Consider the following 10,922-nt stretch of genomic DNA (forward strand, 5'->3'; position numbering starts at 1 on the left):
TGTGGGGCGTGTACTCTTTGATTGGTGGTTTAGTCTCTGGGAGCTCTGAAGGGTCTGGTTGGTTGATATTGTTGTTCTTTCTATGGGATTGAATACCCCTCCAGTTCCTTCTGTTCTTTCTCTAATTCCTCTATTGGGGACCCTGTTCTCAGTTCAATGGTTGGCTTCAAGCATTCGCCTCTGTATTTGTCACGCTATATCAGGCTCTTGTCAGCATGCACTTCTTGGCAGCCACAATATTGTCTGGGTTTGGTGACAGTATATGGGACGAATCCCTGGGTGTGGCCATCTCTAGATGACCTTTCCCTCAGTCTCTGTTTCATACTTTGTCTCTGTATTTTCTCCTGTGAATATCTCATTCTCCCTTCTAAGAAGGAATGAAGCATCCACTCTTTCATCTTCCAACTTCTTTAGCTTCATGTGGTCTGTGGATTGTATGTTGGATACCCTGAATTTTTTATCTTTCTGCCTCCATCTCCCCAATATTGGGATTATAGCATGGGGCACCATACCTGGGGCAGTTCTTGATTCTTTGATGATGTTCTTTTATTAAAAAAGTTTTCAAATTGGAAAAATCCAATTGATGCCTTTTTTTTCTTTTGACATCGATTCACTCTAGTAATCATGACTTGCTTGGAACTCACTGTGTAGATCCAACAAGCCTCAAACTCACAGAGATTCTCCATCCTCCAGCCTACTTAAAGAGATTAAAACATACTCCTAGCCGAGCATTTGAATCTCTTGTTATTTTTTTCATTAGATCTACGAGCTTCTATTCTTGATCCCATGTGGTGGAGATTTATTCCTGTGCTTTGTTTTTTAAAGTTTCTTTTAGGTTTTAATTTTAATTTTTCAACTTTTAGTTTTTATTGATTTTTTATTTGAAATTTTACACAATGTACCCCAATGACACTCATTTCCTACCCTCCCATATGTTCCCCCCTGACCCTTGTGCTATCCCCTACCACTAAAAAGAAAAAGAAAAGAAAGGAGAACCACACCAATCTAATTAGTGCTGTCCATGTACTTATTAGATCACTGCTAAACTCTCAGCGTCCAGTCCCTAAAAGATAACTGAGTCCTTCCTCAGCCCCACCCCATACCAGAAGCCATCAACTGTGAAGACCTTCATGTCAGTTAGCTGTACAGGTGCCCATGGTAAACTAAGGACCAGCAATATTCAGCAATGACATGTTCTCTGTTTGCAGTGGCCACACTGGCACAGCTCTCCCATAGTTTCTCCATTTCCTTCCATTTTTGTGAGACCTCTGTCTAAAAGCATCTTCCCATTAGACCTGCCTTAAAGAAAGTTTTCCTACAGATACTGCAAGCTCTACAAACTCCTCCACCGTGATCATGCCCCTGCTCAGATTCTCTATGCCTCTCACACTCATCAGAGCTGCTGTGTGATCTCACAGGTTCCAGAAAATACTGCTATCTTGAATCTAATCTCTCTTTTGGGTTTTAATTCACTCTGAATTATTTTTGTGGACAGTATATGGTAAGGGCTGGATTACATTCTTCTCATGTAGATTTCCATGTTATTAATCCACATTTTTGGAAATATTATGCTTTAAACATTGAAAGGTTATTTAAAAAGAGTTATTTGTATTATGTATATGAGCATGCTGTCCTTGACACACCAGAAAAGGACATTGGATTCAATTGTAGATGGTTGTGAGTCACCGTGTGCTTGCTGGAAGTTGAACTCATGACGTTTGGAACAGCAGCAGCCAGTGCTCTCAACCATTGAGCCATCTCTCCAACCCACATTGAATGATTTATGTCCTTAACTAAAACTATTAGTAAGTTTTAGTGCTGATATATGAAGTGACATTCCTACTCTACTAGATTCTATGATCATTCTCATTTGCTATGGCCTTATGGATGGTTTCAGAAGTGTTAAATGTGAGTGATTACCATTTGTCCTTCTTTCTAGAGACTGTTTGGTCTCCTCTCAGTATCATGTTTATTGCTATGAAGACACGGTTGCCATGGAAACTCTTGTCAAGGAAAGCCTGTAATTGTGGACTTGCTTACAGTCTTACTGGTTTAGTCCATCATTTATCAGCATGGCAGGGAAATGGAGGCACCCATGACTCTGGAGCAGTATCTGAGAGCTTCATCCTGATCCACAGGCAGAGAAACACTTGACTTGGCATGGCCTTTTTGTGGAAAGCCGCGATAGCATTCGCCATCACAAGATGGCGCTGGCTTCCGCTGTACCAGCCCAACCTCTTTTCAGGAAACAAGCTGTGTGCGCATGTGCAAGAGTGTGTTCACGCCAAGTCTTTACCCACCCCAGGGCGTGCCAGTGAGATCATGGGTAAGCGACCAATCAGGCGTGGACGCGCCGTGCTAGGGTTTTATAAGCAGCGCCTTTCTGGGCCCTGGGTCTCTCCTCTTCAAGATGCAATAAACGCTTTGCTGCAGAAGGATCCTGGTGTCCGTGTGTGTTCTCGCTGGCGAGACGATAGCGCAGGACACCTTTTGAAACTTCCAAGTCCACTTCCAGTGACACACTTCTTCCAACTAGGACATACCTTCTAGCCCTTCTAATCCTTTCAAAGTGTTCCACTCAGTTGTGATGGGGCATTCAAATGTGTGAGCCTATGGGCCATTGTTATTACAACCACCACAGGCCTTTTCTGAACCTCATATCCTTTCTATTCCACTACCTCTGATGGGTGATGGGTTAAAACGTAGGTTAAGGCATTTAAGAACCATCATTAAAAATAGGTTTTGGAAACTGAAAGGTATAGTGAGGCTTGAGCTCACATACGCTCATGGTACACCAGTGTGGCACACAGCTCTTTCTGTTAACTATGTATCAAAATATAAAACTCTTGGCCCCTCCAGCACCATGTTTGAATGCATGTTCCATGCTTCTGGCCATGATAATAATGAACTACATATCTGAAATTGCAAAGTGGCTACAATCAAGTGTTTTATCTTGGGTGCTGGAGAGATGACTCAGTGGTTGGAAGCATTTGTTGCTCTTGTAGAGGACCTGGGTTCAATTCCTGGCACCCCCATGGCAGGTAACAACCAAGTGTACCACCAGGGAAACACATCTAAAACCTTCTTCAGATCTCTAAAGGCACTAGGCATAGAGAAGATACACACACACACACACACACACACACACAGAGAGAGAGAGAAAGAGAGAGAGAGAGAGGTAAAACACTCATACACATAAACAGAAAAACAAACAAACAAACAAACTGAAAATAAATACTTTTTCTCTTCTAAGGATTGCTGCTGTGGTCACATTGCCTCTTCATAGCAATAAAACCCTAACTAAGACAGAAGTTAGGACCATGGCATGGGGTTATGCAGTGGTAACTCTGACCATGCTTTGGAGGAATGTGGAATTTGGAACTTTGGATTAAGATAGCAATGACCTTTTTAAGGAGGGGCTTAATGGGCCACACTAGTAGATGCATGGCACACAGTGGTGCTGAGTGTGACTCAAGCTAGGGAAGCCTAGCTCAAGAGGTTTTAGAGGAGAACAATTTTAATGTTACCTAGAGACTGTTCTTGTGGTATTTTGGTGAAGAATGTGACTGATTTTGACCTTTTCTGAAGAGTCTTCCTGAAGCCAAGGTAAGGAGATTTAGATTAATTGTATTCTCAAAGGAAATTATAATACAGTCTAGCAGAGACTCTGTTTTGTGGTTCACTCTTATTAAAAGAGTTTTGACTAAACAGAGCATGCTTGGGAAGGAAAAATACACTACATATGTTTCAAGGATTAAAGGGGCACCAGGAAGTAGAATGAAGTTAAATCTTGTGCTCAAGAAGATAAATGGATTAAAGATGTAGAATTCAATTATGGATGTAGTGACCACAGTGGTAGTAAGATCCCACCCAGCTAAGCTTCCGTCTTGTGAAAAAGAATTAAAGAAAAACAGGTCTAGGCGTGGTGGCCTATGGCTTTAATTTCAGCACTCTGGAGACAGAGCCATGCAGATCTCTGAGGTCAAGGCCAGTCTATAGAGCAAGTTTCAGGACAGCCAGGCTTAGTCAGTGAAGGAAATCATCAAATACAGATTGCTGGTGAGGATGTAATAGACTAAGGGAGCCATAGAACTTGGCAGCAAGCAGCAGAATTTGGAAGATTCGGCCACGTGTTTCTGGCTTTAGAGTCAAGAATAAAAGAAAGTGATTGTAGAATCTCCCTCCACGACTAAGGAAAGTTGCTGAGGACAGGCATGTAGCAGGGGTTTTCCTGCATGAAGGCCCAGGGAGGCCATTGTGTGAAGTTGTGAAGTTGATGTCTGGATTGCCTTCAAGACCCCAGATGTTGGAGATGCCAGAGTCATGGGATACCTGTCAAGGAAAGCTACTAACTGGGCTTGGAGCCAGCACAAGAGAGAGAAGTGTGTTGCAGTCAACCAAGCTGAAAGGCATTGGAGATATTAGGGGCCCTTTGACATCAGACATGGAGATGCAGCGTTTAGAGTTTTCCCAGATGGTTTTTGGTCCTGCTTTGGTCCAGTATTCCTCAGTGTCCTGCCTCTCCTCCATTTAGGAATTATAATGTGTATCCTGTGCCACTATATGTTGGGAGTATGTGATCTGTATTGTTATTTTTATTTTCTAGGGTATTACAGTTAAGTGATTGCATGAATCTCAGAAGAGACTTTGAACTTAGGACATTTAAACAACTTGAAACTGTTATAGACTATGTGGACTTTTGAAGTTGGACTAAGGGCATTTCTAGATTATGATATGGCTACAAGCCTTTGGGGACCTGGAAATGGGATGTGGTGATTTATAGATATCTCCCTAATATATTCATGTGTTTAAAGGTTGGTTACAGGGATTAGCACTATTAGGAAGGCATGGGCTTATTTTAAGGAGTATGGCCTTGTTAGAGGAAGTATGTCACTGTGGAGACATGGCTTTGAGGTCATATATGCTCAAGGTTCACCAGTGTAGCATTCAGTTTCTTTCTGCTGCCTGTTGATCAAGATGTAGAACTGTTTTCTCCTTCAGCACCATGTCTTCCTTCAGGCTGCCATGCCTCCTTCTATGATGACAATATATTAAAACTCTGAAGCTCTAAGCTACCCCATTAAATGCTTTCCCTCATAAGAGTGGCCATATTTATGTTTTCTTTTCTCAGCAACAACACACTAAGACTGTACTCAGACATGTATATACATACAAGTACACGCACATGCACATACATGTAACTTTAATTATTTCAAGCTCTACTTTTCATGATGGTTCTTTCACCTCTCTTTTACCCCACCACCCATGAGCGCTAGTAGAAAAAGGAAATACTGTGGGGTGTGTGTGCTTGTGGATGTGTAGCTGTTCAGAATGGGTCTTTGTTGCTCTTCCTGACTGTGTTGTCTGGAAATCAACACTTCACAGGTTCTCAGCAGCAGCTTGCTCCCCTCACAAACACTTCATACATACACCAGTAGTCCAGTTAATTAGAGTCAATGGTAGAGAAAGATCATGAGGTTGGGTGGGGAGGATCTGGGAGAATTTGGGAAGGGGGAGAATGTGATCATATATGAAAATATTTTTAAAGATTTTTTTCTAGACTCATTTATTTAAAATGAGTACACTGTCACTGTTTTAGGCACAACAGGAGAGGGCATCAGATCCTATTATAGGTGGACGTGAGCTACCATGTGGTTTCTGGGAATTGAACTAAGCACCTCTGGAAGAGCAGCCGATCCTCTTAATCCCTGAGCCATCTCTCCAGCCCCTGGAAATCTTTTTAATTGAAAAAATGACTACATTGAAAAAGAAAAAAATTAGTGTCAAGGATCAAAGAGAGCCAGACAACAAAAACTGCCAGAGGAGGAGAGTGTGGTCCCCTGACCTGGGTGAAAGAGAGGATGGCTGTGAGGGGGATGAGCAGTGACTGGTCAGGAGCGAGGATGGGGACAGGGAAAGTGAATACTGGGGATGGCTTCAAGTCTTCTCATGGTTCTACTCCCATCAAAAGCAACTCCTGCCTCAACCACTGTCTTGCTCATTAACATATGAGTGGCCCCTAGATCAGACAATTTAGAGCAGTGTTTGGAAATTTCTTCTACAGTCTTTCCTTGAGCATATGTTTGTATGTGTCTATGTGCTTACATGTTGTTTCAGAATTATATTTAATATTTGTATCGCTGGGCAATGCATTGAATGTGTTCAACCTTAGAGAGCACAGCCAAGCACACACTGAAGGGCTCATTTTAATTTTCTCTCCCATTGCATTTAGTCACACTGTGTTATTGCAGCTGTGCTGGTAGGTGTGTGGGGATTTGGAATTGAGAAGTAGAGGTGGGTATGACTCTGTGGTTTTCTTCTGCAATGTCCAGATGAGTGATGGTGTGAGAACCTCTTACCTCATGAGTGCTTAAGAGACAGCTGCCTCTGTGAAATGCCTTTGTGAGTGCTCTCTGTTCTCCTGGAGCATCTGATGTTATGTTTGTGCTTTTCTAAGTCTTTGCATAAATATTTTGAGTACTTTTTTTGTTTTTCTGTCTCACGATGGATTTTCTCTTCATGGAAAGTTGTCTTTAAAATCAGTATTACCTTAGCTTAATCTAAAATGATAACTGTATCAGATTTGATTTTTTTTTTGTTTACTTGGTCCTTTATTTTTTTCTCTCCATCTTTACTAACTTGGGTATTTCTTATTTACATTTCAATTGTTATTCCCTTTCCCGGTTTCCAGGCCAACATTCCCCAACCCCTCCCCCTCCCCTTCTAGATTGGTATTCCCTTCCCCATCCTCCCCCCCCATTACTGCCACTTCCCCAACAATCACGTTCATTGGAGGTTCAGTCATGGCAGGACCAAGGGCTTCCCCTTCCACTGGTGCTCTTACAAGGCTATTCATTGCTACCTATGGGGTTGGAGCCCAGGGTCAGTCCATGTATAGTCTTTGGGTGGTGGCTTAGTCCCTGGAAGCTCTGGTTGGTTGGCATTGTTGTTCATATGGGGTCTCGAGCCCCTTCAAGCTCTTTCAGTCTTTTCTCTGATTCCTTCAATGGGGATCCCGTTCTCAGTTCAGTGGTTTGCTGCTGGCATTCTCCTATGTATTTGCTGTATTCTGGCTGTGTCTCTCAGGAGAGATCTACATCCGGTTCCTGTCAGCCTGCACTTCTTTGCTTCATCCATCTTATCTAGTTTGGTGGCTGTACATGTATGGGCCACATGTGGGGCAGGCTCTGAATGGGTGTTCCTTCAGCTTCTGTTCTAAACTTTGCCTCCCTATTCCCTCCCAAGGGTATTCTTGTTCCCCCTTTAAAAAAGAAGGAGTGAAGCATCTGCATTTTGGTCATCCTTCTTGAGTTTCATGTGTTCTGTGCATTTAAGGTAATTCGAGCCTTTGGGCTAATATCCACTTATCAATGAGTGCATACCATGTGTATTTTTTGTCATTGGGTTACCTCACTCAGGATGATATTTTCCAGTTCCATCCATTTGTCTATGAATTTCACAAAGTCATTGTTTTTGATAGCAGAGTAGTAATCCATTGTGTAGATGTACCACACTTTCTGTATCCATTCCTCTGTTGAAGGGCATCTGGGGTTTTTTTTCCAGCTTCTGGCTATTATAAATAAGGCTGCTATGAACATAGTGGAGCATGTGTCTTTGTTATATGTTTGGGCATCTTTTGGGTGTATGCCCAAGAGAGGTATAGCTGGGTCCTCAGGTAGTTCAATGTCCAATTTTCTGAGGAACCTTCAGACTGATTTCCAGAATGGTTGTCCCAGTCTGCAATCCCACCAACAATTGAGGAGTGTTCCTCTTTCTCCACATCCTTGCCAGCATCTGCTGTCACTGGAGTTTTTGATCTTAGCCATTCTCACTGGTGTGAGGTGAAATCTCAGGGTTGTTTTGATTTGCATTTCCCTTATGACTAAAGATGTTGAACTTTTCTTTAGGTGCTTCTCAGCCATTCGGCATTCCTCAGCTGTGAATTCTTTGTTTAGTTCTGAACCCCATTTTTTAAAAAAGACACATTTATTTATTCAGCGTCATGATCAGACTTTTACATTTAGCAATCAGCAGCATGGGTGGAAAAGGTCTACAGTAAAACCCTTCATTGGAATGCTTTACACTTTCCACAGAACAGAAACTAAAATAACCTGCTATACAATTAGTCACAGATACAGTCCTGGAGTTTTTGCCCACATACATGAGTATTGTCTAAAACATGTCTTCTTTGTAGCAGCTAGGCCCTGCCACCACTGTGCTTGGCTGAGTTCACAAATCTGTTGTAACCTGTAGCTTCCCTGTCACTTCTCTGGCTCTCCTCTCCTGCTAAGCTTTGTTTCCTGGCTGTAATTAGAACCTCCTGCCACTGCCAGAGCTACTGCTGCTGCTGGAACCTCCATAACCTCCTTGGTTTCGTGGTTTAGCAAAGTACTGGCCCCTGCCACCATAAGGGCTCCTGCCTCCAAAGTTTCCTCCTTTCATCCGTCCAAAATTTGATGACTGGTTGTAATTGCCAAAATCATTGTACCTTCCACCACCTCTAAAATTGCTTCTATCATTGCCAAATCCATTATAGCCATCCCCATTGCCACCATACCCACCACCACCATGGCTGCCACCAAAGCCATCACAACCATTGAAGTTCCCTCCTCGACCAAAATTGTCATTGCCACCAAAAACACCTCCACGACCACCACCAAAGTTTCCAGAACCACTCGATCTCTCTGGCTGGACAAAGCACTAGCCATCTATTGTTTCGACAGAGCCTTTCTTACTTCACAGTTGTGGCTATTCACAGTATGGTATTTCTGAATAACAATCTTATCCACAGAGTCATGGTCATCAAAGGTGACAAAAGCAAATCCCCTCTTTTTTCCACTGCCTCTGTCAGTCATAACTTCAATCACTTCAATTTTCCCATACTGCTCAAAATAATCTCGTAGGCCATGTTCTTCAGTGTCTTCTTTAATACCACCAACAAAGATTTTCTTCACAGTTAAGTGGGCACTTGTTCTCTGAGAATCTTCTCTGACACAGCTCTCTTAGGTTCCACAACTCTTCCATCCACCTTGTGTGGTCTTGCATTCATGGCAGCATCCACTTCCTCCACAGTGGCATATGTGAAAAACCCAAAGCCTCTGGATCTTTTCGTCTTTGGATCTCTCATTACCACACAGTCGGTGAGTGTTCCCCATTGCTCAAAATGGCTCCTCAGACTCTTGTCGGCGGTTGTTTCGAATCTCAGCCCTCCAATGAAGAGCTTCTGCAGCTGTTCCGACTCCTTGGGGGACTCTGACTTAGACATGACTGCAGGGTGATGAGAGCGTTCAGCGATGCTTCCAAAGAGCAGCTGACCTTTTCCCCTTACTGCTTTTAATATTCTTTCTATATTTTGTGCATTTGATGTTTTGACTATTATGTGATGGGAGGAGTTTCTTTTCTGGTCCAATCTATATGGAGTTCTGTAGGCTTCTTGTATGTTTATGGGCATCTCTTTCTTTAGGTTAGGGAAGTTTTCTTCTATGATTTTGTTGAAGATATTTACTGGTCCTTTGAGTTGGGAGTCTTCACTCTCTTCTATACCTATTATCCTTAGGTTTGATCTTTTCATTGTGTCCTGGATTTCCTGTATGTTTTGGGCCAGTATCTTTTTCCGTTTTACATTATCTTTGACAGTTGTGTCGATGATTTCTATGGAATCTTCTGCTCCTGAGATTCTCTCTTCTATCTCTTGTATTCTGTTGGTGATGCTTGTATCTACGGCTCCTTGTCTCTTCCTTTGGTTTTCTATATCCAGGGTTGTCTCCTGTTGAACATTTCTTTAGGTGTTTCTCAGCCATTCATCATTCCTCAGCTGTGAATTCTTTGTTTATCTCTGAACCCCATTTTTAATAGGGTTATTTGTCTCCCTGCGGTCTAACTTCTTGAGTTCTTTGTATATTTTGGATATAAGCCCTCTATCAGTTGTAGAATTGGAAAAGATCTTTTCCCAATCTATTTGTTGCTGTTTTGTCCTAACAACAGTGTCCTTTGCCTTACAGAAGCTTTGCAGTTTTATGAGATCCCATTTGTCAATTCTTGATCTTAGAGCATAAGCCATTGGTATTTTGTTCAGGAAATTTTCTCCAGTGCCCATATGTTTGAGGTTCTTCCCCACTTTTTCTTCTATTAGCTTGAGTGTATCTGATTTGATGTGGAGATCCTTGATTCACTTGAACTTAAGCTTTGTACACGGTGAAAGGAATGGATCAATCTGCATTCTTCTACATGCTGACCTCCAGTTGAACCAGCACCATTTGCTAAAAATGCTATCTTTTTTCCATTGGATGGCTTTGACTCCTTTGTCAAAAATCAAGTGACCATAGGTGTGTGGGTTCATTTCTGGGTCTTCAATTCTATTCCACTGGTCTGTCTGTCTGTCTCTGTACTAATACCGTGCAGTTTTTGTCACTATTGCTCTGTAATACTGCTTGAGTTCAGGGATAGTGATTCCCCTGGAAGTGCTTTTATTGTTGAGAATAGTTTTAGCTATCCTGTGTTTTTTGTTATTCCAGATGAATTTGCAAATTGTTCTGTCTAACTCTATGAAGAATTGTGTTGGAATTTTGATGCAGATTGCATTAAATCTGTAGATCGCTTTTGGTAAAAAGGCCATTTTTACTATATTAATCCTGCCAATCCATGAGCATGGGAGATCTTTCCACCTTCTGAGATCTTCTTCGATTTCTTTCTTCAGAGGCTTGAAGTTCTTATCATATAGATCTTTCACTTGCTTGGTTAAAGTCACACCGAGGTATTTTATATCATTTGGATCTATTATGAAGGGTGTTGTTTCCCTAATTTCTTTCTCGGCTTGTTTCTGTTTTGTGTAGAGGAAGGCTACTGATTTATTTGAGCTAATTTTATACCAGCCACTTTGCTGAAGGTGTTTATCAGGTGTAGTAGTTTTCTGGTGGAACTTT

At 42.0% G+C, this 10,922-nt stretch overlaps 1 pseudogene; it reads right to left on the bottom strand.

The window, feature by feature from the left end:
• Window positions 1-8,123: 8,123 nt before the first annotated feature.
• LOC116887189 lies at window positions 8,124-9,265 on the bottom strand (annotated as a pseudogene).
• Between the last annotated feature and the right edge of the window lie 1,657 nt (window positions 9,266-10,922).

The sequence above is a fragment of the Rattus rattus genome, chromosome 1 (assembly GCF_011064425.1).
Source record: "Rattus rattus isolate New Zealand chromosome 1, Rrattus_CSIRO_v1, whole genome shotgun sequence".
Taxonomy (NCBI): Eukaryota; Metazoa; Chordata; class Mammalia; order Rodentia; family Muridae; genus Rattus; species Rattus rattus.